This window comes from Equus caballus, chromosome 17, assembly GCF_041296265.1.
Source record: "Equus caballus isolate H_3958 breed thoroughbred chromosome 17, TB-T2T, whole genome shotgun sequence".
NCBI lineage: Eukaryota > Metazoa > Chordata > Mammalia > Perissodactyla > Equidae > Equus > Equus caballus.
The window spans coordinates 68,524,922-68,552,869 of NC_091700.1; the positions used below are offsets into that span (position 1 = coordinate 68,524,922).

A 27,948-nucleotide genomic window follows, 5' to 3' on the forward strand; every position below is an offset into this window, starting at 1 on the left:
CTGAAATATATTCTGAGCTAACATTGAGATCAAAAAAGAAATCAAAGGGAAATTAATAACTACCTAGGAAGAAACAAAAAATGATTATTTGATATCAAAAACTATAAAAGATGACAAAAGCTGTTCCCCAAGAATATTACATAGACATCGTTATTAAGAAGAAAGGTGGAAGGAAGAAAGGAGGGAGGGAGGAAGCAAGGAAGAAAGCAGAGAGAGGGAGGCAGGGAGGACCTTATTATTCATCATACAAAATAAGAGAGAAAGCAGTTCTTAGGATTACTTACTTTGGGTCTTCTTTATAAGCTTATTCAAAGCATGTATAATGGATCAGAACCTTGGTTGTATACATAACCAACAAAATTTGCCTTGTTAAAAAAAAAAAGAATCCTGATATGTACCAGATATAAGCTGAAAAGAGTCTATTCTTAGGAGCTGCTGGTTAATTCAGGCAGAATGAATAAGGAGATGGGTTTAACTATCAAATCAGAGTGTGAATTTGAAGAATTATTGGGTACTGGTAAAAACAACAACAAAACATCCAAACAACTATCCAGTACTTTCTAATGATGGCTACAAGAATCCTTTGCTGAAAGCTCTCCATAGTAAAGGTTCAGGCTTTGTTTTCAGAAGGTACAAATATGACATGAGATGTTCCAGGGTAGAGGTGCTTTAGGATGCAAGGAAATCTTGCTAACATCCTCAAGGAGCCAGAATCAGATGAGACTCCTCTATTTTTCAGGATGCAAGATTTCTTTAATGAAGAAAACCCTATTCCTGGAGGTCCACACAGAAAAACGCAAGAATATGTTAAAGACCCACTACTGGATGAGTAACTGTGTGCACGAGTGTCTAGCTCCCCATGCCCTCCCCAAAATTATCATAAAATGGCCAACATATCCAAAAAGTGGGAAATCTACAATAGCACAGAAAACCAAGGTGTGTTACACACACACCAAAAGCCTAGAGATTCCAAAGAACACTACCAACCAAATTGGGAGACAAACTGTAGACTGAGAATCAGCTATGTAGTAATGACTACATATAAATGGAGGGAAAAAAAAGAACTAAGTCCTTTATGGTTAAGTAGGTATAAAAACTAATTTCACACACACATACAAACATATATATAAACGAAGAAGTAAAATGACTAATAAACATACAAATCCAACTTCAGCACAAATCATTAAGTATATTAAGACTATAGTCATATACAATTTTCCTTCTCAAATTAGTGAAAAAATAACTATTATTATAACATATGGTACCTGAGAAGGTCCATTGAGATGGAAACATTCACAAACTTCTGGTGAGACTATCTATTGGAATAACATTCCTGGAAAATAATTGTGCAAATTATGTCCAGAAATGAAAAACTGTTTATATCCTTTGACTACAACTACTTTTCCAGAATTCTATTCTAATGAAAACTTTTCACCACAGCCTTACAATAGGAAAAATACTCAAAAGAACATAAATCTGTAACAACAGATTAATTAAGTTCATTAGTGGGTCATCCATAACATTATGCAATCATTAAAATACCATTTATTAAAAACTAATGATATAGAAACATACTTGTTATATGATATTAATGGAACATGTGGTCTAAAACTCATAGCTACCATTAAATCACAATGTAAAAAGTGTAAGAAAAATGTTGGAATAAAATGCAACAAAATGTTAACAAATATATGAGAGAAAAATAGAAACTTTGTTTTAAAGACTGCGCTCTACTTTAAGGCGATAGTGTCACAGGATTTGTTAAGTCAGCTGAATTTTCTGGTTGTACCTTAGCTGCATGAGAATTTTGTGACCTGTATCAGGAGTCATTTATCCATATCCTACAAAACTGCTCCTTCTTTGTTTTAATTAGATTTCAGATCTTTGATCAAATTACTCTTTTCTAATGCCACATTAGCTGAGTCCCAAGTGAATTCTCGGCTATGCCTATGATACATTTTGTATCATACAATACATTATAATAATACAATAACATTTTGTATTCCTGTATTAAAATTTGAAGTTTACTTTGGTAATCATTTATACTGTGTGTTTTCAACAACAGATACCTGGAAGCAGAAATATTACTCCCTGTTATATCCACCTAAAAATCATGGAAATTTTTTCCTGCCATGGTCATTTTTCACCTGGCTCTCATTTTCTGTCTCCTACTTGCAATCTTTTATGTCAGTTTTATTAGGAGTTTTTCTTCCCATCCATTAAAATTCAGATTAAAACCCAAACATGAGGTCTCATCGTTCTTCCAAATATACTTTTCATGGTTTTCATGAAGTGCTTGCGAAACCCTTACCAGAAACTCTTTATTTCACTCAGTACCATCCACATGCCCTTGCTGTTTACTTCTCATAGTTTTATTCTCTTCCAGTATCACAATCACCAACCAGAAGAAAAGAAAAAGTCCCTGTCCTCCCCTCTCCCCCATACCAAGCCAATCTTGATATTTTCTTTCAGAATGTTAAATATCTAGAGTTGTATCAGAGATTTTTTATCTTGATGTGTACTGCATTCCCACTTACTTTAGCAGAAATGAATAGTCCTTAGCAAATGTAAGCAATCTGCCAAAAACCGGTTCACATTTTTTGAAATACAAGTCCAGGAACGTAGGCAGTGCAGCAGCAGTACACAGAGCTGCCACCTAACACCTTTGTGACCTCTTGGTGCAAAGTTGTTGCCAATCCCCTTGGCCTTGTAGGGTCTACAGGCCGTCTTCCACCTGCAGTTCCAGGGCCTTCCTGCCTGACTCCTCCTCTGGCTGGGTAATGATGAATCCTTTTCAAGATGATCTGAGTTACCATTGATTCAAAAATCCCCTCCTTCTTTAAAATTTCCTAGGGCTTTAAAATGTCCTACATGCTTTCTTCTCTGAATCTTCCACTTGTTTGTCTCTTACAAAAGATTTACTACCACACTCAAAATTCTATTCTCTAAAGATTTCTCCATTCAAAAACTCTGTAATAAGCTGATTCTCACTTGATGGGTGTAAGAATCACTTGGAAGGATTTGTTAATGCATGCAGATTCCTGGGCCCATCCCCTGGAAATTCTGTTTCAGCCAGTCTAGGTTGGGTACAGGGAGTCAGCATTTTTTTTTTAACTTTTTATTGAGATTATGATAGTTTACAACCTTGTGAAATTTCAGTTTTACATTATTGTTTGTCAGTCGTGTTGTAGGTGTGCCACTTCACCCTTTGGGCCCACCCCCCACCCCACATTTCCCCTGGTAACCACTAATCTGTTCTCTTAGTCTACGTGTTTAATTTCCACATACGAATGGAGTCATACAGAGATTGTCTTTCTCTATCTGGCTTATTTCACTTAACGTAATACCCTCCAGGTCCATCCACGTTATTGTGAATGGGATGATTTTATCCTTTCATATGGCTGAGTAGTATTCCATTGTATATATATATACCATATCTTCTTCATCCAGTCATCAGTTGATGGGCACTTAGGTTGCTTCCACATCTTGGCTATTGTAAATATGCTACAATGAATATAGGGTTGCATGGTTCTTTTGGAACTGCTGATTACAAGTTCTTTGGATAGATACCCAGTAGTTGGATGTCTGGGTCATATGGTATTTCTATTTTTAATTTCTTGAGAAATCTCCATACTGTTTTTCCATAGTGGCTGTACCAGTTTGCATTCCCACCAGCAGTGTATGAGGGTTCCTTTTGCTCCACAACCTCTCCAAGATTTGTTACTTTTTGTTTTGGTTATTTTAGCCATTCTAACGGGTGTAAGGTGGTATCTTAGTGTAGTTTTGATTTGCATTTCCCTAATGATCAGTGATGATGAGCATCTTTTCATGTGCTTATTGGCCATCTGTATATCTTTTTTGGAGAAATGTCTGTTCATGTCCCCTGCCCATTTTTTGGTAAGATCGTTTGATTTTTTGTTGTTGAGTTGTGTGACTTCTTTATTTATTATGGAGATTAGCCCCTTGTTGGATATATGATTGCAAATATTTTTTCCCAATCGCTGGGTTGTTTTTTTGTTTCAACCCTGTTTTCCCTTTCCTTGAAGAAGCTTTTTAGCCTGATGAAGTCCCATTTGTTTATTCTTTCTATTGTTTCCCTTGTCTGAGAAGACATGGTGTCCAAAAAGATCCTTTTAAAACTGATGTCAAGAGTGAACTGCCTATATATTCTTGTAGAAGCCTTATGGTTTCAGGTCTTATCTTTAGGTCTTTGATCCATTTTGAGTTTATTTTTGTGAATGGTATAAAAGAATGGTCTATTTTGATTCTTTTACATGTGGCTGTCCAGTTTTCTCACCACCATGTGTTGAAAAGACTTTCTTTTCTCCATTGTATGTTCTCAGCTCCTTTGTCAAAGATTAGCTGTCCATAGATATGTGGTTTTATTTCTGGGCTTTCAATTCTGTTCCATTGATCTGTGTACCTGTTTTTGTACCAGTACCATGCTGTTTTGATTACTGTAGCTTTGTAGCATGTTTTTAAGTCAGGGATTGTGATGCTTCCAGCTTTGTTCTTTTTTCTCAGGATTGCTTTAGCAATTCAGGGTCTTTTCTTGACCCGTATAAATTTTAGGATTCTTTGTTCTATTTCTGCAAAGAATTTCATTGGGATTCTGATTGGGATTGCATTGAATCTGTAGATTGCCTTAGATGGTGTGGACATTTTAACTATGTTTATTCTTCCAATCCATGTGCATGGAATGTCTTAGGGAGTCAGCATTTTTAACAGACACTGTGGCTGCTGTTGATTCTAATATAGATGTTCTTCCAACTACACATTGACAGAGACTACTTTCACCTTTATAAGAACCTAGAACGTCACTCCTCAAGCTCCTTCTCCTTTCTCCTGTAAAAGGTCTACTTCTCAAGAGTCTGCTTCCAAAGGTTCCTTGTGATTGTCACATTAAACCTATTTAGTTCTAGTTTTACTCATTTGATGGCTACTGAGTATTGACATATGGAAGATTTAGCTACTCTTTCATAGGAGATGTACACTCACTGCTTAACAAAATACTTCTACAACCATGGGTTCTCTTTCCTTAGAGTAGCAGGCAGTTCCATAAGTACTGTTGACTCATTTTTTCCATTTATTTCTGGGCTTCTCCTGCACCCATGCACCTGGGTCGCAGACATCATTTATTGCATTCTTAATGGATAAGCAGCTTTCAGTACCTACATTTTCATGGTCAATTATGTCACATAACTAGCAGTTATTTCTGACTTCCTGAATAAATTTAAATTAGGAAAGCTCCATTGTATTTAATTTTAATGTATGCTCACGTAATGCTTCATACTCAGCTTCTCTTTCTCCTGCCCTTTTTCACCCTTTCTGCAGTTTTTCCATACATGCTCCTCTAATTACCAAACCTGCATAAACTCCTGGTGCATTTACAGATCCTTTCCAAGTCAGCCCTACAGCTACACAAAGCTTATAACAGTGTTTGCTGTTAACAGCTGAAGACTAAAATGATGTCTGTTAATATTTAGGAACTTGTCAATCATGACTCGGGTCATGTAATCATTATGTAATCAAGGCAGAGCAGTACCATAAATTGTAATATGTTTCCTCCTCTTCAGTCAAATATCTCACTCGAAATGAAAGGTCTGTGCCCAATAAAGGTAAATTCTATTTTCACTTATAGGACAGTGCTTACATATTGGAAACATTAATTTATAAAATAGCCTTTTTTTCTGTTTCAAGTCAGGTTACTGATGTTTGCAAAGAAGGAGTGGTTAACTGGTTAGGAAGAAAATGACAAATAAGCTTAGCTCTTTATAGAGACCACAAATATACAGCTATTTGTCACTAATGCATGTTAAGTACAGTTGAACTTTTTTTAAAAATATGCATACTGTCAGATCACCAATATGATCTTTTAAGCTAATAGACTCAGACATTTCTTGGGAGAAAAATGACTTCTGTGATGAATTTTAAACCAAGTAACAAAAATATACTACACTTTCAGAGTATATGACATTGCATTTAAATGTATCCCCACTTACAAATATTATAAATGTTTAGTCATTACAAATATAATGAATATAAAAAAGTGAGAAGTGTTTTCCTTTGCAACACAACTTAAATCAGAGATTATCTCCATATTTTTCAACCAACTCTTAATACATAGGAACTCTTTAGGAAACTGCCTTAAGATCATGAATACTGATGTCCTCTGGGGCAGAGACTAAGAAAGAAGTCCCTGCAATTCAAAGGTCTAGATTCACACCACCTTCCACATCTTGAAGGTATTTAATCTCTTTACCTTTCTTACCATATCTGTGCAGTGAAAGTTATTAGAGTTCCTATCTCATACTGTCATAGGGAGGATTAAATGAAAAAGTAAATGCAGTGTATTCTGCATGTGTGTATTTTCATAGCTACATGTGTATTTTATGTATGTATATTTGTGCATTTTGTACATATGAATAAATGTATGAGAAAACTAATATAAAGAAAAACTAAGTGTAAAAAAATGTAATTGCCCATAGTGAAAACTCACTAAATGTACACTATTATTATTATATACAGATTTGGGACACTGAAATTTCCCCAAGTGATTAAATTAGTGTGTCTTATTTTATCATTAGGCTAGTTTCTTGTGAAACAGATATTTCCTAATGGTACTGTATACTCAACACCTCAGATAAAAAGCAAGTAAGATGATATGAGGGTGAAGCAGTTTCAAAAAAGTACAAATTTCAGGCATTATTATTAGTGAAGACGATGGTGATAACAATAATGGTTACACATTCTTCAAATCTTAGTCCTCCAGATGGTCCCATTTTCTCTAGCCTTCAAGAGTCACTCTTCCTTTTTACCTAAGTAACAGCAGTTTAACACCATCCTTTGTTCCACAGTTTCCCCTACCACTGAGGACTCACCCAGGAATGCATGCATGCGACACCATTACACTTTCTGGGTTGCCTCTGTTTGAGTATGTACATAGCCTGCCCTCAGATTCCCAAAGCATAGCTAAGACCAAGTGGAAGCCATACCTAAATGGAAGACAATTGTAATGCAGGAAAAGAAAACATAACTCCCCATTAGTCCCTTCACAAGCAGTTGCTTGGTTTTTATTAGCCCCTCAAATCGTTCTCAGTATTTTACCTGCCAACATTATAGGAGTTGCCTAGCTCTTCTCAACTGAAGTTAAGACCTTGTCCTTCCAATTGAGAATCCACATGCACATGTTCCCAGCCATAAAAAGGTAAGTAGCATCCCCCTACCTGCCTCAGTCTAAAACCTTAGTCCAACACCTGCCCCCTGCCTGCCCAAATGGTAGTCAAGGGTGGAGGAATTTATAAAAAACTATCACAACAGTCAGGGGAACATTCTCCAAAGTTTGGAAAGTGTCACAACCAGTTCCTCTTAACAATCTTTTCTATATTAGAAGGCGGAGATTATGTTTGCATATCCTTCCAGTCTTCCAGCCATCAGTGAACAAATATATGGAGGAAAGAAAGAGAAAGGGGAGAAAGAAAACCCATCTGTCAATGACAGTCATTCGTTTTCAGGGAGAGTCTAGCCAAAAGCCTTATTTAGGAGAAAATATATTGGGTTCTTCTAGGGCATATGCTTAACAAGTATCCAATTCAACATTTCAGTCTGGGGCATCTGTATTTAATTACTTCTCTACTTCTGGGTATCCTGAGTATTATGAATTAGATATTTGCTTTATATCTAGTTGGTTAAAACTGGTCCCACCCATACCAAAGGAGGTTTAATTCTCAGCCTAAATTCCCTCTTCTGCTCTGAAACTTAGAATCTATTTACCATCTCTCAAATGGCATTTTTCCAGTTGCAATTATTTTAAGATCTTGGCATCCAACTTTGTAAATATGAATATGGATTCATATTTAAGTAAATACAGAGTATAAAAAACCTCTAAGAACTGTTATTTGGGAAGGGATACAGGAAGCAAACACATGCAATTTGTGCAAGGCTTTTCTAACAACCTATGAATTTAATAACTATCAGATTATTGATCTGGGATTTGAAGCTGAGGAAGAGGAATTCCAAGTAACTCTCTCTCATACCCCAAAAAAGAACCAAGTCAAGTAATGAGTCAGAGGCTGATTTCAAGATAGCTTGTTAGAACGACAGCATATTTGCTTTTCTAATCCTTGGTGAAACAATAACGTTGTCTATTATTAGACAGCTCAGCCTACTTATTAATTAAATACAAAAAAGCATATTTAGAAGTAGCTGTATAGTAATTTTGAAATGTAAAATATCAAGACTAAGACAAAAAAAGAAACAACCATTCTGAAAACAAGTAGTCATACCCAGATACTATCACAGTATAGGCAATACTACAGAGCACAAAGACTAGGGTGCAAAAGATATCCAGGTGCTGGTTTAACTTATGGTCTGAAGGGAGGGCCCTACGGCCCTGTGAGAGTCTTACCTAGTTCAGTAAGCTTGGTGTGTAGAAGGCTCTTCTTAGATGTGGCTTGGAGAGTGGTAAAGTTCCGTGAAGCATCAGCTAGTCAAGGCGGACACTGAAGCCCAGCATGGCCCTCCTGGGACCTGCAGGGAGTCAAATAAAAGTATCGTCCTAAAAACGCTGAATGAGCAGTGGGAACTTATTCTTCTTTGATTAATTATTGATAATTAAAAGTTTAAAGGAAAGTGATGAAGCTGCCATAAACTTATTACCTTCGTTGCATAATCAAAAGGAACAGCTTTAGTCCAAAGGGGGCTAATTACACCACTATAATTAAAACATTACCAGAAGTGTTTGAACTTCTGGAATCTTAACATTTGAATTGTCTAAGCAAACATTTTCCAAAATTATAGTTTTGGAAACTTACAGCATGATTTACTCTTCCTCTTGTACTAAAAAATAACTAAAATGGATTTATTTGCTTTTTTTCTCTCTAGAGCATTTCCTTTTCTCTGAAGGCATATTTACCACTTATAAATCACCACATTTACAAGAAGAATGATACAAAAGATGACATATCAAATAATTATGCAATCCAACAAATAAATTGTTGTAGTTCTTTTAATCTTTAATAAATTAACTGATTTTACTCATGATTTCCCGATTCAGTCAAATTGCCAAACTTGTAAATATTAAACAGATCTTTATGGTTTTGATGTTAAACTATGCTTTACTTAAACTTAGATGATCTTTAATTCCTCCCTGAAAATTCTGATATTTGGAGAACCATGCTTTTCATGAAAAATTTTTATCTTAAGTTACATTACAACATGCTCATGAACTTGGCATCACTGTTGCTTTAAAAATTAAATTAATTTTCTTGAATTATGCAAATAATCCTTATTCTAATGCTCTTTTAAAGGTTTATCTTATGTGTCCATTCACATAGGAGTAAGTCAGGACTTTTTTCTTTAATTCTCAAGCTTTTACAGTAAGACAGAAGAAATTTCACTTAGAGGCTCTACAATGTATACAAAGACCGTCTGTACAGATCACCTATGAACATGGCCCTCTGAGAATGCAAATGTAACCATTGCTGGTGATATACAAATATGCTGTGAATTGGGTTTCAAAGCTCAGTCAATGGTTCTGTTTTCCCTAGATCAGTTAGCACGTAGCTCACGAAAGCTGCCCAGTCTCTTCAGGAGAATGCCCTGGCTAGTGTTGATTGATTGCATCTTTAACTATACTGGAAGTAATGCTTTTTTATGGATGACAAGCAACAAATCCTTTTAATTATTTCTTTATTAATGTCATTCTTTCCTGTGTAGTTGTCATTACTAATCTTCTCGCCAGTGTTCCCTGTTACAATTCCAAGAAAAGCTAGGCTTCTGCCATTTAATGAAATATATGTTGATTTCAATTCACTAAGGTTTTTTTTTCTTTCAACTAAGAAAGAAAAAAATCTTTCAACTTACTTTTTTTGAGGTTGCTTGTATGGGATCTTCTAATATGTTCACGTTTCTAGCCATGGGTGGTGCCTTGCAATGAGAATGTATACAGCATTAACATGGTACCTCCATGCGTGTACGCAGTCAATGCTTTAGAAGCTCTCTCCCTCCAAACAGGACTCAGAGTGGTCAGTCCAAGATTGACACATAGAAAATACTCAGGGAAGTATTAAAAACAAAAATAAAGGGGATGAAAAAAATGAACATTTAGCACGTATGCCTCTCCATCTTTATTATCTTGCTTATCTCCACATAACTCTATGAAATAAATATGTTCTTCTATTAGAAGTGAGGAAAAAGGATGTTTAGTGACTTTCCTAAGGTCTCTTCTTGACTTCAAGTCCCACTCAATGACATCTTAGTCACACACACTGTCCATGGAAATAAATCCCTCTTTTGTAAAGTGTTATGATAATGTCTCATTAGGTACTCCATTTGGGGGAAGGATACTGTCGAGGCTGCTGATACCTTAGCAGCAACATACAGAGGGAAGGAGCAGAGTCATCTGCTATGTCTTTTCAACTCCTAGTCACCACATGGTCTTTTTGAGGACCTATTTATTTACAAATGCTTCTGAAAAGAAAGAATGATGCCTCCAAAAATTATCATTTACTAGCATTGCAATAGATGACTATCAGCAGAAATACACATGATGGAAGTAAAGTCATTGTATCAGCAGGACCCTAGGAATGGTTGGATGTGGAAACTGAGTGAGAGGCAGGAGTCAGGGATGACTCCTACATTTCTAGCTTGCATGAATGTGGGAATTTTCATGCCACTCATTTAGAGAGAGAATACAGTTGAGAAAGATTTTGGGTGAAAGTTACTAAGTTATTTTTAGAACACGTAGAGCTCAAAATTCCTGTAAGACATGTATAAGTGAGATTACCAAGAACCAGCTGTCTTGAGTTCAGGGCAGAATTTAGGGCTAAAAATATAACATATAAGTGGTAATTGAAACCATGGATGTGGTTTAAGTAACCTTAGATTGTGACTAGTAAAAAGAATACAGAGCCAATGAAGCAGACTTGGAGAATGTGAAATTTAAGGAACGGGCAGAAAAACAGGATCCCACAAAGGAAACTAGGAGGTAAAGTCTAGAGAAGTAGGATGGAATCAAGGAGAAAATTAAGTCACAGAAGCTAAGGAAGTATTTCTTTCTTAAAGGAGAAAATGGTCAACAATGACAAGGTGAAGATAAAAAGTGTCCATTTTATAGGTCATTGTTCATCTTGGAAAACACAAGGACTGAATTTTTTCTGAAGTGGTAGCAGCAAATGTTTATTCCCCGACAAAGCAGCTTGATTTTCACAAGATGTTCAGAATTTGGATATAACTAAAAGGGGGTGTGAAGTCAAAAGAAGATATTTTAAAGATGGGAGAAGCTTTGTGTTGCATTTTTTCCCAATAGTCCACTTGTGAAAAAGCAAAGAAGTAAAACTGTTGAATCAATCCAAAGTTATGATTTTACACAGGATTTCAACAGAAGGGCAAGGAGCAAGAGGCAGAGTAATAGGGACTGTGTCATTGAACACAGACTTTGGAATCTAGGTTAGAAAAGAAAGAAAGTGTATCTAGAAAGCAGCAGACAGATTAAAAGGAAATGGAGTAGTCCAGGGCCTGGAGACTTCCTACAAAGAATAGGTGTATCAGTGTTACACAGTTGAAAAGATAGGTTGTTATAGTTAAAGATACAGTGATGAATTGAAGTTTAATATTTCACATGCGGTATAGTGTGAAGTTTGGATATATTTCAAGATGTGGCTATATGTGTCAGATACTGAATTAATGTAGAGGTAAAGATCATTAGAACTGAAGTCAAAGAATTGCCTTGTATAGAGTCATCCACAAAGACATTGGAGTTTGCCTTGGAAATTACTAAGATTAAAGCAAAAAGGCATTGCTAAATCAGACTTAGGTCAATCAACTAGTAATGCCTTAGCTCTCCTGGAATTCATCCAAAACCAAGAGTCAGTTGAAAATATAAAATGTACAATAGATTGAAATAGTCAAACAGTAGCTGACATTTTGAGAATTAGCCAAGGCAACACAAACCATAAACAGCATTATGAAACACAGAAAAATAATTGGATATTGACTTCATTGATAAATATTTTCCTAGCAAGAATATGTTAAAGTGTTTTACTTCCTTTTATACCAGGTTTAAAAAAAAAACTGTCCTTAAACTTTTTTGGTTGACAAATTTCAAAAATAGATTTTGACGTCATCTTCATATGACATACATAATATCATTATATAACAGTGTATATTTTACTAAAGTACACATATTTCTCTTTATTTTTCTTCCCCAGCTTTATTGAGATATAGTTGACAAATTACATTACGTAGGCTTGAGGTGTAAAGCATGACGTTTTGATGTATGTATGTACTGCAAAGTGATTATCACAATAGGGTGGTTGACACATCCACCACCTCACATAGTTACAATTGTGTGTGTGTGTGTGTGTGTGTGTGTGTTAAGGGCTTTTGAGATTTACTGCCCTAGAAACTTTCAAATATACAATGCAGTGTTGTTGACAATAGTCACTATGCCGTACATTACATCTCCAGAATTTTTTCATCTTGTGACTAAAAGTTTCCGTTTGACCACCTTCACTCATCCTCTCCTCTCCCTGGACAACCACCAATCTATGTTGTTTCCTTGAGTTTTGTTTTTTTAGAGGATGTGGAGAAAAGGGAACACTGATACACTGTTGGTGGGAATGTAAATTGGTGCAGCCACTGTGGAAAACAGTATGGAAGTTCCTCAAAATATTAAAAATACAACTTCCACATAATTCAGTAAATCCACTTCTGGGTATACATACGAGGGAAATGAAATCACTATCTTGAAGAGATATCTGCACCCCTATGTTCATTGCAGCATTATCTATTATTATTTACTATCTCCACCATTTCTACCTTTCTTACTGTTTTCTCATGCCTGGAGAGAGGTTCCAGTTGCTCTCAATGTGATTGGTTAGTAGTGTCTTGGTGCTCCCAGAGGTACCTCCAGCATAGACCAACCAGCAACTCAACCTGGTGCAAATATCTGGAAAACAAACCCTCCATGGTGAATGTGTCTTCTTGGCATGTGCCACTTACCCAAGTCATTTTCTGGGCTACAGATGCCAAGCTGGGTGACTATCTTATGTCTTAGACCAAGACTAGGTTATCTCCACAGAGCCATTTTTCCCATATTACGTATAAACCCAGGGGGAATACATTCACTTCCTCCATCCAAGATGACAAAATCCCTATGAACTACACTAGGTTTACTCTCTTCCCTTTGCTCTCCTCCATTTGCCTGCCCACACATATCACTTTATAGAGCCAATTTCTCACAAATAGAATTAGTGAACGATATTTGCACCCCTTCTCATATTTCTTTTTTTTTCTTTTTTTGGCTTGTTTCTCTGATAGCTTTGTTGGTTGATAGGTTCTTTGAGTTTTAATGGTAATTGTGTGATTTGCAATTTCACAGGAGAAACTGCTATAATGCAAGAAGTCATGTCCATCTCTCGAATTATGCTGGTAGATCTGTATGATTTTCCAAATATTCTTTCCTAAAATTTACAACAACCTATGTTGTCATATTTCTTTGCAATTCCTTTACTTCTAGTATTCTATTGGAGCTTTACCAACCCAAGCAAGTCCCATGTGAATGTATATGTCCTTCTTAGAGTGAAATTGATGGGAAGAAGTACTTACAACTGCAAATTTGAACCAAACCAACACTTAAGCACTGTAGGGGTCTATGGTTAAGAGAATGATTTATTTGCACACTATTTAGGCACATTTTACCTTGGAATGGCACTCACCATAATTTGTGGATGGTGTTCATTAAAAACACAGGTGAATTTTAGGAAATAACTGATAAAGAGAATACTATTATTATAGTTATATGGCTCATAAATTAATTTTGTGGTAGCATAGCATCAATTCCTTTCCTTTATTTAAATCACCTATATAATTCCTTTTCTGGTCTATCTTTAAGAACTTAAGAAATGGTCTGAAAGTGCTTATATCCCTTAATTTGAGTATACAGAATCATAAATTATACAAATGGAGTGGAGTTAAGAGAGTTGAATTAAACTACTTGGTATATTAGAGGGTGAATTTGAGACCCATAGAAGTTACATGAGTTAGCTACAGACCCAGAGATGGTTTTATTTCTCCACATAAGGAGGAGAACCAGCTCTCCTGCCCCATTATTGTACTTTTCCCAATATTCTGGGAAGTTCATAAGAAAGACAAAATGATTTCTTCAACCTCAGCTATAACTGATTATAACCTGGAACTCAATTTTCTTAAAGCAAATTTTAAGAAAACATTGAGTCTATTTCAAGTTTAATAAGATTCTACTTTTGCTTTAAAAATGGTCATTTCCAAAATTCAAACATTTTAACCAAGTATTCAGAGCATATTACTTGTACAAAAGAGTTAAAGACAAAATTTTACTCCTTAATCACTTCTTTTGCTTTTTAGAGTAGACATTTCTAATTGGAAAAACTTGAAGTATAAGCTAAGAGACAGATTAATTTCTTTTCTCATCACAAATGCCATACTCCTTCAGTCATTTGTAACTTTTTCCTGGCAGAGCTGCCCTGAAGCTTTTCTCAACTCCTGGCCAGGTTTCTCTGGAGCTACTTTCCAGGAATCTCTGGAATTAGAACCATATTTTCCTCGCCTTTTCTTTTTTCTGTGAGTTAATTATGTCTTTTTTTCTCTCACACTCTTAGCTATTAGATACGCTGGCTAACATCTCAGTGATATTTTTAAAAGAAAAAATTTTACTCCTTGTGTGTCAGGCCTTCATCAAGTCTCATGAATAAAAGCCATATGGATGTAATGTTTCAAAATTTTTATGAAGATTTTTAAACTATTATTTCACTTTTTTAACAGTTTGAGACACACTTGACACGCAATAAACTGTATTTATTTAAAGCATACAATTTGATAAGTTTGGACATATGAGTATACCCATGAAAACCATCAATACAATCAACATAATGAGCACATCCCTTTACCCCCAAATGCTTCTCATTTAAAAGATAGGAATTTAGTTACTTTCAAAATGTTTCATGGTCAACTGTTTTATTCACCACAGTCACTGACAGACCTGTTCTGACTAATTTAATACTATGGTTAATAGAAATTTCCTGGTTATTTACCACTTATACTAAATGGGAGGAAGCAGTTATTAAATAATTGAGTAAATAAGTAGGTAAAGAAATAAAATAGTTCAATTGTAAAGTCTTCTGTCACCTTCATTTTTTAAGATTCATAGAAGACTTCTAGATCCTAGAGTACCTCAGAGTTCTAACTATAAGCGTATGCTTTCATTGTGCAATATAGGTCAACAATGCCTGTTTCTAGAATTTTAAATAACTGATAGTCTACTCTACATAGACATTTAATTTCAAGTGACAACTCGCTTGCCATATTCTGTCTTCTGAACGATCAGGCCAGGAGTGAGGGGAGGGAATGTTTGATCTCCGCGAGCTCTCTGCCCCACTGTCCCCTGGTTAGACACAGTCTTGATAATGCATTGAAGGCCTTTATGTCTCTCGTAAGAATATCAAAAACCTGGAAAATGCTAGAACTTTGATCCTCACCTGACCACAGCAACTGAAAAGCTCGTCTGACAGGAAGCTAGTGAGCTAGTTGGCTCGAGAACAAGTGTGAAGAATGAGAAGAGCCCCTCTCAGGGAACCCCTGGAAATGGAATGTGTAGTCTCCTCTCTTTACAAATCCAACCTACCCCCTGTTATTTTGAGCATTTACTTTGTATAACAGAATGGCTTTTTTAGAAGTATCAAGGGGCAGGGAAGACTCTTCAGAAAAACAATATAAATTTCTCCACTTACTTCCACATTCCTTGTTGACTCACATGCTTCTCCTGTAATAAATAATTTACTATAATAAAAAATTTACTACACTAAAACTATCATTAAGGTCCCTGAAAGAATAAATCATCATGTTTTACGGAGTGTGCCCAGCTAACCAACTTTACTGCTTGGATTTTTGTTTGCTGGTGATGGGATGTGCAAGGCAGCTGGAGGAAGAAGGGATTACTGAATAAAAATTAAAACATTCCTACAGCAAATCACCAGGATGGAACTTGACCTTTGGGAAACAAATCGAAGAGTCTCATAAAAGTTGCACGTCAAGCCACAACAGAGTCATTTTTATGGACAAAATCTCCAGTGAGTTCTTTGACAATGTTTGTACTCATGACACTCAAAGGACAGAAGAGAACATATGCCAGGTTGTTAGCAATCCTTCAAAAATAATATGGACACATTCAAGTCATGCCACATCCTCAAATACTAACAAAAACTCCAAGAAAACTCTCTTTGGCCTTGTGTCACTATATATACAATATGTCATTATATATATAACATATCATTATATTATTATGTAGCCTTGTCTCATTACATATATACATATATAATTTATTACATATATAATGTATCGAGTCTATTGGAATAGCTTTGGATAAATGTCTAATAACTAATTTAAATACCAAGTAAATAAATCATTATCTAATTGTCAAAATGAGATTCTAGTTATGTTCTCAATTACTTTGTGAAACTCACCACCTTTTCAAGGGATGAGGTATTACTTAAATGTTAAATGATATTGTATAGTTTTAAAATACATTGAGAATAATTTCAATTAAAAAGTCTATCTTGTGATTAGAGAGAAACAACTGTAATTCCTAAACCTTGTGTTATTCATATTTAGAATACATCAAAAGGGAGAATACTATTTGAACTTGAATGAGAGTTTAATAAAATGTCTTCCCGATCATAACTTCCAGTTATTTCCAAGATGCTGATCTTACTTGAGCTTCATTTGCCATTCTTGATTTTATAGCTATACTTTCCAAATACTTACAGATTCATTTAATCAACATATGTTTATTGTACTCCTAATATATATTTAAAGCACTGTGCTAGTCCTGATTGGAGGTATAAGATGGCGATGCCATTCTGTATTCCTGCCATCAAGGATCAAGTAAACACGATATCTATACCTGCAACTCTAAAGCAGAGTGGAAAGTAAAGATCACTGAAGTTGAGCTTATAAACTAAGAGAAGCCACAGTGCTGGAAGGGTTACCCACAATGACTCTGAAGTCACTGGGACTGTTGCCAGGAATTAGAGCAAAAAGAATATGGAGTCAGGTACTAAAATCTTAGAGAAGCCAGGAATGGACAGTGACCTCACCTTTGCTCATGTCCTTAGCATTTTCCCTTTTTTTCATTGAAACTGTCGTCACACAGTTATATGCAGAATATATACGCAGAATAATGTATATCACTTCCTTGGTATAGGGCTTTTGAGAATTCCTTATGGTGACTCAAAGCAGGTGGGTAGGAAGAATGAGCCAGAGCCTTTTTCAGACACACTTTAGGGCTAACCTAGACTGGAGAAAACAACTTAGATCCTATGTTGGGATGCTGAAGTATAGCAGAAGGGTCAGGCACAGCGCTCAAGAGAGGTAATGACCAAAGCCACTCTTCTGAGAATCGAAGAACAGTGAGTGGAACATAGCAGTAGAGAATTAGGGTGAACGTGCCCAGAAATATGAGTATCAGCAGGCAGGCATTATCCATTCCTGAGCATCCCAGTCTCAGATGCCAATTATGCTAAGAATAAGGGGAAAGGCTTCCTGGGCAAGGAGACGGGTAAGAACAAGTAGGAGAGACACATCCCCAGGCATTAAGCTGAAACAAGGGAATGCTCTGCTGCTGAATGATGCGATAGGACTTCAGATCAAGAACCAAGGCAGAATCCCACACTGCCCAAATCAAGCCAATGCATGGGTAAATGAAAAAGATGCCGGGTGTGCAAGGAAGTTTGGGGAGAAGAATAAGCAAGGTAAATCCAGATGTTGTGGGGCCTGAAGTTTATATAATTTTGATGTCCTTTTTAAGAAAAAGAATACAAAATTATGAATACATAGAGTTAGGACTCCTCTCAGAAACTTAAGAAGATGTCCATGCAAGTAGGGTTCTGTAGCTTGAACTCCGCTAGCTTTATAATATGCTCACCTCTGAGGGCAGGTGAGGGGAAGGGGAAATTGGCTTAAAAGGGATAAAGTGAGAACATTGTCGTTGCCCCTGAAGCACTCACCAGTTTTTATGCTAAAGTACTGAAGGCAAAATACTTAAGTATTTTCTGCCCTGTCTGAATGGCCTGAGAATCACAGTGCACCTTACCTCTGACTGCTGGTCATAGAGGCTGGCCATGACAATATGGAAAGGACGGAATTGGGAGGAGTGAAGCAAGAAATTTACATAGGAATCTCTTATTTGCAAAAGTGAAATGAAAAGACTGATTTCCCTCGCCAAATTTCTAAAGATGACTTTGATATCAGAAAACAGGTATATGAACATGTATGCATATTTGAGCATTATTTACATGTAAATAAGTATATAGAAATGGGAGGGAAAAATACCATATACCAGAATAGAGTAGTAATGTGCACAGACTGACAATATTTTTTTAATTTTTTAATTGGAAAACATATGTAGCAACTACATTACAGGAAGAAAAAAAGAGTAATCATTATCAAACCAGATACATCCATTTTGTTTTTCTTAATTCTTCTCAGGTTTTTAAAATCTATAGCTCTGCTTATATAATCCCGTGTCCTTTGAAATGAGGGGAATCTTCCTCAGTGTTAAAACATATCTCTCTTAGTTATTCACTAACTTCTAAACTGTACCTTCCTTTCTTTGAACCTGGTCAAGCTGCATTTAACCATTATTTTCATCTCTCTCTATTGCTAACTGTGAAACAACAGCTAATGCAGCCTTTGATTTCATTAATGGAAGCATAATACGCAGAACACAGGTGTTAATAGCCCCTCTTTACCCTGGGCTAGGCAGACCACATGTAGATCACTGTGTTCATTCTCAGAAACACATTTTATGAGGGTCATTGACAAATGGAATTACATTCATTCAAAGGAGGATTATCAGGATGGTGAATGCCAAATGAGGGGCATTAAAGAAATTGAGGGTGTTTAACCTTGAGAAGAAAAGCCCTGGAATGAAAAGGAGAGATGTGATAGATCCCATCAATTATCTGAAGTTTTGTCATGTGGAAGAGGCATTAGGCTTGTTCTGTGTAGCTCCACCATTAGGTGAAAGTTATTGGGAATCAAGTTGCTGCTCAATCTAAGTGAACTTTCTAACAAGAGAGGCTGCCTGAAATTTTAATAAGCTTTCTGTTCCCCATCCCTGAGATTGTTCAAGCAGAGATTGGAGCACCACCTGGCAGACGTGCTTAATTGGAAGATAAGTCGAACTGGCTGGAGTTACAAACTCAGATGTCTTCAAAGGCCCAGGCAGGTACTGAAGGAAAGCAGACCAAAGAGTTAAAATGGAGGGATGGAGCCAGAGAATGATGCCCTCTCCCCCAGCCCCCAGCTGATAGTTTTCACATTCATTCTTGAAGCATTCTGAATACACATGTACCGTCAGCAGTTGATATTCAGCCAATAGGCACCAGCTCGTGACCTTTAAACTATGTCGTTTCTAAGATCTCTTCCAAGGTTAAGATCCCTGCATTTTAGGCCTATGTTCAGTACTGTACCCCAGGGATTATATAATATTTTTATTTTAATGATCACAAGTAACTTTCCATCTGTTTTAACTTGAACTAAAACTGTATCACTTGTAGATTTTCACTGATATTTTACTTTTTTATAGGAAAACATGAGCTTTCGTAAGTTGTAATGTATTTCCTTTTTTTTTCTCATCACCACCCCAAAACCCAAGGTCAATCAAGAATTAACAGAAGCAGTCCTCATTAATGGCATCATTTATCATGATTAGATACAAATAAACAGGATCCTTAAAGAAAAGAGGATTTGAATCAGATTTTCCTGTTGAATAATCTGTAGGTGTGCATTCTTTTTCCCCAGTATTTCCACAGTAAATGCCCACCTATAACTAATATGGAAAAAGGAGGTTAGAATTAACACCTCATATTTGAATAACTGCCCTTTTGTCCAGCTAGAATAAAATCCTTGTCTGTTTCAAATAGTTAAATATAAAGTCAAGTCTATTTTGACATAAATTTTATAATACAGTTAAAATGATAGGTTTCCTGTATGTAAGTAGTCAGATCATGGTCAATAAACTACACATTTTAGAATCACAAAATAATTTAAATAGAAAGATAACCTCAATATAGAAGGGGTTGTTTAAAATGCCATTATTTTGAGTCTCTGATATTGAGGCTCCTGACTGATGCACTTAGATATAGGATTTGGTAAAAGTGGTATTTTTTAATTGACAATTAACTAATACCAATAATTGATCATTGAAGAGGAGGAAAGTATTTGGGAATGGGAGCAATGCTTATGAATTTAGTTTTGGACCTGTTGAGTTTGAAACTCCCGTGGGATGTGTCCCATGTGTGTAGTCAACAGATAAATATAGGGGGTTCTAGAACTCAGGGAAGAGATTTGTACTAGGCTGTAAATTTTCAAGTCTAGGTTCAAATTAAAGCCAAGGGAGAAGATAAGTGAGAAGAGAGTGAAGGACAAACCCTAGGGACCTGCAATAGTCATAATGTGGGGAAAGTTAAGGGAGCCTGAAAAGAAACAGCAGAGAGGAGGGGTCAGAAGACTAAAAGCAGCTCCAGGGAAAATTGTTGCATGGAATCCAAGCTAGCCCAAGTTTCAAGAAAGGGAAGGTGGCCAACAAAACTAACCATCATGGAGGAAAAATGTCCCATGGCGTGAAGGGCCCTTGGTGACCATGGCCAGAGAAATTTTCAGGGCAGTGGAGAGCCAGAATGCTAATTAGAGTGGGTTGAGAAGGGGTGCTCAAGGCTGTAGCCATTCTTTGTGAGCTCTTCAGTACTTTGTGCTGTTGTGTTATGCATATATTATTTTTCATTTTCAGAAATATACAACACCTTTTTCAACACTTTTAGATAATGCCTTTTCTTTTTCCTTCTCTGCTCAGGTAGGCTCCTTAAAGTTATACACGAGCTCGTCTCTGCTTCCTCAGTTCCTGTTGACCTATCTATTTGTTGATGTCCATCCTACAGGAATATAACACTAGGATAGATGTCCAAATGTTCAAAACAACATTACTGAAATAAGGAAGTTTGGAGAAAAACCAAAATATTCTAAATAGATGGAGAGTAAAATAAATTCTGGTGTTGTACAGGGTATGCAACTATTAAAAAATGAATGAGGTAAATCTGTATGTACCAATATAGAAGGAACTTAATACACTGTTGATAAAAATTTAAAAATCAATTTTCAGAACAATAGTCTCATATAATACTATTTTTAAAATATGCATATATACCTACCATATACCCATCCACCTATATATTCATGCTTCAATGAGTAACAGGTGCAAAAGGATACAACCCAAATTGCTAAAGATTTTCTATTTGTTGCATGTTCACAATACACAGTACTATTTCTTTCCATATTTTGTATAGTTTTTATTTTTTTTACAAAGTGTTTTTGCATAGTTTATATAGTTTAAGTATGATGCTTATTTACTAATTAATATACTCTAACAAATTAAGAGCCTTTCTTCCATTCCCAGCTTATTGAGAGATTTATCAAGTGAATATTGTATTTTTATTTACATGCATTTTTATTTACATCTATTTTTGGCCACTAATTTCATGCCTCAATATCATTCCTACAGAAATATGTGCATTAGGATGTACATACAAAAAATGCTTACTATTACATTATTTGTAATAGTCAAAATAAAGAGAATATCCAAATAGTCACCAATTGGGAGAGGATTAAATAAATTATGGTACATGGACACAATGAAGTATGTCATTAAAAATGAGCCTTTCCAACAGGTACATGAAAAGATGCTCAACATTACTAATCATCAGGGAAATGCAAATCAAAACCACAATGAGCTATCATCTCACACCTGTTAGAATGGCTATTATCAAAAAGACAAGAAATAACAGATGCTGACAAGAATATGGAGAGAAGGAAACCCTTGTACACTATTGATGGGAATGTAAATTGGTACACCCACTGTGGAAAACAGTATGGAGGTTCCTCCAAAAGTTAAAAATAGAACTACCTTATGAGCCAGCAATTCCACTTCTGGGTATTTATCCAAAGAAAATAAAAACACTAACTCTAAAAGATATATGAACCCCCATGTTCATGGCAGCATTATTTACAGCATTATTACAGCATTATTTACAATATCAAGACATGGAAACAACCTAAGTCTCCGCTGATGGATGAATGGAATAAGAAAATGCAAATTATATATATATACACACACACATATATACACACGCACACACATATAAATGTATGGTGGTTCCCAGAAGTGGTAAGGGTGGGGAAGTGGGTGAGATGGGTAAAGGGGGTCAAAAGGTACAAACTTCCAGTTATACAATAAATAAGTCATGATGATGTAATGTACATGTATGGCAAATATAGTTAGTAACGTATTGCATATCTGAAGGTTGCTAAGAGAAAAAATCTTAAAAGTTCTCATCACAAGAAAACATTTTTGTAACTACACATGGAAATGGATGTTACCTGGATTTATGGTGGTGATCATTTTGCAATATATACAAACACTGAATCATTATGTTGTATACCTGAAACTAATAATGTTATTTGTCAATTATACCTCAATTTTAAAAAGGAGCCATGTCCGCATTTATGGCTATGACTTTGTTCTTTTGATAAACTGCTGCATCCATTTGCTAATATTTTATTTTGCATCTTTGTGTCTTATTCATAAGTGAGATTATTCTACACAGCTTTTTTGCTGCTGTTATTGTTATCATTCATTATAGGTTTTGATATTTGAGTTAATCTAATCTCATCAAGAGGGTAGGCACCCTCTCATTTTCCCATGATTTTGTATTTCATTAAACTGTATAAGACTTACCTAATCCTTTAAAATCATGAAAGAACTATCTAAAATCTATATGGTCCTGAGTATTTTTGAGCCCTTTTAATTGCCTGTTCAATTCATTCTCTAATAATGGAGGGAAAGAGAGCACACTGGAGAAGTTTTAATAAGTTTGCTTTTGGTGGAAGCTTCATTTAGGTAAAACCCTTGAGGCGAAAGGAACGTTCTGAGATCAAGCTAAGAATGTGGGCAATCTGGCTTACAGAGAGCACAGTGGCCTAGACAGAGGAAAAACAAGAGGTACAGCCTCAGAAAAATAGGGGAAAACGTTTCCTGGTGACCAGAGGAATCTCCAATTTAGGCAATGCCTCGGGCCTCTGGATAAAAGGTGGCTTGGATGGAATTAGCTAGTCTCAGGGCTTCCAAATTCAAGACAAAAATCACTTTGCTTTGGGGGCCAGACCTGTGGCCAAGTGGTAAAGTTCATGCACTCTGCTTCGGCAGCCCAGGGTTTCATCAGTTTAGATCCAAGGTGTGACCTAGCACTGCTCATCAGGCCATGCTGAGGCTGTGTCCCACATAGCACAGCTAAAAGGACCTACGACTAGAATATACAACTGTGTACTGGGGGGCTTTGGGGAGAAGAGGAAAAAAGAGACGAATATTGGCAACAGATGTTAGCTCAGGGCCAATCTTTAAAAAAAAAAACAAAAAAGTCATTTTCCTTTGGTTTCAGAGTTACTTGGGGCAGTATGTTTGAGAATCCTGTCTTATTCAAAAGGTCAAAAAGTAGAGATTCGGTACAAAATCTTGTGTTTTGGAATAATCAGTGACTGGTCTTCAAATCTCATCCAACTTTTGGGGCCGTTCACATGGGCCCCTCCTAGGAGCCATCTCTACCTACTGTGTTGATCTGTCCTTCCTCTTAAAACTAGTAGGTCTTAGTAGCACACAATTGTTTAATGATAATGTTCTCTTTTTTTAACAAATTTTATTTTGAAATAATTTTAGAATTTTGGAAAATTTGCAAACATAGTTCAGAAAGTGCATACATACTTTCTCTCAGTTTCCCTAATATTTAGGAGTAGATTTGTCAAAACTAAAAATTTAGCATTCATACAAAACTAATAATAAAACTACAGACTATCTTCAGATGTCACTACTTTTTCCATTAATGTTCTTTCCCTATATTGGTTCTAATGTAGCTTACCAGGTTGCATGTAGTCACGTCTCCTTAGTCTCCTCTAATCTGTGACAGTTTCTCAGTTTTTTCTACTTTTTATAGTCTTGAGAGTCTTAAAGAATATGGCCAGGTATTCTGTAGAATGTCCTTCAATTTGGATTTTCTGTTGCTTACTTGTGATTAGAGTGAAAGTACGGGGAAAACAACACAGAGGTGAGGTGCCCTTCTGCTGTGGACTGAATGTTTGTGTCCCCTCAGAATTCCTATGTTGAAGCTCTAAACCCAGTGGGATGGCATTTGGAGGTGGGGTCTTTGAAAGGTAATTAGGTCATGAGGGTCAAGCCCTTAAGAATGGGATTAGTGCCCTTAGAAGAGAGGAGACAAAAAGGATTTTCAGGGCAGTGAAACTATTCTGTACAATACTACAATGGTAGATAGAGATCATTATACATTTGTCCAAACCCATAGAATGTATAACACCAAGAGTGAACCCTAATGTAAACTACGGACTTTGGGTGATAATGTTGTGTCAATACAGGTTCATCAATTGTTAACAAATGCATCGCTCTTGGGAATGTTGATAACGATGATGGTTATGTATGTGTGAGGGCAGGAAGTACAAGGGAAGTCTCTGTACCTTCCTCTCAATTTTGCTGTGAACCTAAAACTGATCTAAAAAATAAAGTCCTAAAAAAAGAAGAGATAATCTCTCTCTCTGCCATGTGAGGATACAGCAAGAAGGCCACTGTCTGCACAGCAGAAAGAGGACCCTCATCAGACACGGAATCTGCTGGCGCCTTGGTCTTGGACTTCCCAGCCTCCACTGTGAGAAATAGGTGTTCATTGATTAAACCATCCAGTCTTTGGTAATTTGTTATAGCAGTCAATCTAACTAAGATACCTTTTCATCATAAGATACTAGGAGTACATGATATCAAAATGACTTATCACTGATGATATAAACCTTGATTCCCTGGTTAAGGTGGGGTCTTCCAGGTTTTAGTACTGTAAAGTCACTATTTTTCCCTTTCCATACTGTATTCTTTGGAAGCTAGTCACTAAGTCCGGCCCACACTCAAGGAGAGAGGAATTAACTCCACCTCCTGGAGAGGGGTTATTTACATACATTATTTGGAATTCTATAAAGAAGATTTGTCCCCCCTACCCATTTATTTATTTATCCAATCATCTATTTAAGTCAATATAGTCTAATGGATACTTTATTCTGTAGGTTATAATCAAATACTGTCATTGTTTATGTTGTTGCTCAAAGTCAAAAGTTCTTTTAACAAGTCACCAGGGTGAGTTTGCTACTGCTCATCCCCCCACCCCCTCATGGCCCCTACCCCCCCACCTCCCCACCTACATATAGTCCCAGCTCTCCCGCCACCAGACTGGAAAGTCCTGAACCCAGGCAATGCTGTACAGAACTCCTTTGTTTTCCTCCATTGTATCCAGCAGAGACCGTTGAATGTAGTAAATGTTTATCAAATACCTGTTGATGGATAAGGATAGAGAGACACAGAGACAGATGTGCCTTTCTACCACAAGGTAAAGCCATATGAAAATTATTTTAGCCAGGTAATTTCCTACCCTAATCATATAGCTCTCAGGGGAAAAAATGTTGTTAGAAAAATCTAGGGCAATATAAGCACACTTAGGGAAAAAGATAGACATCTTCAAGACAATTCTCAGAGGTAAAGAGGTGTTTATATGAAAGCTTATTTCCCACTTAACATAAGCTTTGACTTTTCTCTTTCTACAATGTCACATCTGTGTCAAGCATTCTGGCCTTTCCTTTAAAACTGCCTATTTACAAAGAAGAGCCACAGATTTTAGAAAATCGAAACCCTAAAGACTAATTTTAAACCTACTTAAAGTTAAAAAAAAAAAACAACTAACGTTTATCTAACATAAAAAGGAAACACTACAAATTTTAATTACCTTAATTTTTTTTAAAAAACTGTTATTGCAATAATCAATTCTGAAGCTGCATACCCTAATGAGATAAACACGCTACTCTGATACTTGAAAGCTCTTGACCCTAATATGCTAGAGATGTGTGATTCTCTAATTAGGATTCACACCATCGTGTGCTACTATATTTATCAGCTGAGGAACGCGTTCATAAATTCCTTCCTGTGAGCAAAATGCCAAATACTCAAAGGCCAAGTCTAAACAGTCAAAATGATGCAGAATATCAGTAATTATGTAACGAAATCAGACAGTGTAGACAATAACTACCAAGGCCAAAGCATCCATCCTAGGCTCTGGGACAAATACACAACTTAAGCATTGGGCCAGTTCCATATAGAAATAACATTGAGTTAAATGTATTTATGAAGATAGAGTTTAACAAGCTTGATTGCTATTTATTCCAATTAAGAAAACAAAAGCTAACTATGTAGAAACAGCCATATACTATGATTTAATTCAGAAAATAAATTGCAAGAAAAACATTCCAGAGCCTTAACCAGGTTTGCAATATAGTTGGCAGAATGTTATGGGTTGGGGTGAGGGAAGTTCATCAGTGAAGAAAATCTACTTTTCTTATTTTTGAGGTCATCAGATTTGACAAGCTGCTAGCCCAAGAAGAGCTTAATTTTCTAATATCACTTAAAATAGGCTGTCTGCTCTTTTCACACAGGGTCAAAGCTGGAGCGCGTATGTTGTACATGGACAGCTTCTATAAATACTATTTCCCCTTTGCCTACCTCAGGAAACACACCATCTGATTCCCAATTAACACAATGATTTACGTAAAATGAAAGGCCCTGTGTCTTTGTTTCCCTGTCATCCATCTGTAGTGTTCCCACACAGAGCAGCACTTAAAGAACATCTGACAAGTATGTCTATTGGAAATGAAGAACACACATACATACACACACACATATACACAAAACCACCATTGTTCTCCTCCACGAGTTTACAGATATTCCACAGGAAGAGAAATATAAAGAGACTCCAACTTCTTACATTTCCAGCACTAACACTTCTTGCTCCTCTCTCTGCAGTTATTTCAAGGCAGAGTTTCATCCAGCAAGTGGGGGACATCAGAGCAGAGACCTCATCATGGTGGAAGCACTGCTTCTGGCTCAGAAAAGCCTCAGGGATGAAAGAGATCCTGTTCACTGCTGTTTGAAATTCTAGTTTGTTGCTGTGGGTGGTGGGAAAAAAAATTATTTGTTTGGGGAAGCAAGCAGTGGCGGTGGCAACTTCAAGAGTGCATGGCAGTGGGCCAATTACCCAGTGCCCCTGCACTCCTGCAACTGCGAGCCATCTCTCTGTTGGGCCCACGCCCCTGTGCCCCATTTCCATCACTTCTGGAGCCATCAATTTTAAAGGATTCTTTAGAAAGATAAAGAGAAAGTCTGATTATGGCTGCTAGTGAATACTGAATGTGGCATATTTTGCTCTGAAAATGACTTGATCAAAATATATCAGGTAAGATTTCATTATCAATTAACCTGCGTCAGGTAAGGCTGGTGAAGATGTGTTTTGTCCATGTTTTTCCAGTGTTAAATCAAATTGAACAGGAGCAACCAGAAGAGCAGATGCTATAGTCCTTTTCGTATTTCCAATTGTTATTTACCAAAGACCAATCTTTTCTCTATCCTAGTACTTCGCTGCTATTTGTTTATTATTACTATACGTGTATTATAGGGAAATAGTTTACCTTGCAATATTTAAGGTTGTAATTTAAATGTAAATAAAATTTTCATTTGGCATAAAGACACATATTACGGCCTAAAATTATAAGTGCAAATCTTGCAATGTCCAGTGCCTTATTGTTCTGAACCTGAGATTCTGAAGGTATTAGAATGGCTATCTTGAAACAGACGAGATTTTTGTACTTGCGTAAGAAAACATAGAAAGAAATTTAACATTTTCATTTCACTAGAAGGCAAAGAGCTTTTTTTAAAATTTAAGACATGGCTAGTGTAATATTATACTGCAATTGCACAACTAGAGA

At 36.3% G+C, this 27,948-nt stretch overlaps 1 long non-coding RNA gene across 7 annotated transcripts in view; it reads right to left on the reverse strand.

Moving 5' to 3' along the window:
* The window catches only part of LOC106781877 (uncharacterized), a 179,153-nt gene that overhangs the window by 76,436 nt on the left and 74,769 nt on the right, over positions 1-27,948 (reverse strand). For 3 of the 7 annotated variants that reach the window (XR_002801051.2, XR_011427830.1, XR_002801056.2), the window contains 3 exons: positions 12,820-12,949; positions 9,865-9,927; positions 8,408-8,529 (listed from right to left, as the gene is read on the reverse strand). This is a non-coding gene — a long non-coding RNA (uncharacterized lncRNA). The remainder of the gene's footprint in view (positions 1-8,407; positions 8,530-9,864; positions 9,928-12,819; positions 12,950-27,948) is intronic. The other 4 variants (XR_011427828.1, XR_002801050.2, XR_001378647.3 and 1 more) reach the window with 2 other exon arrangements.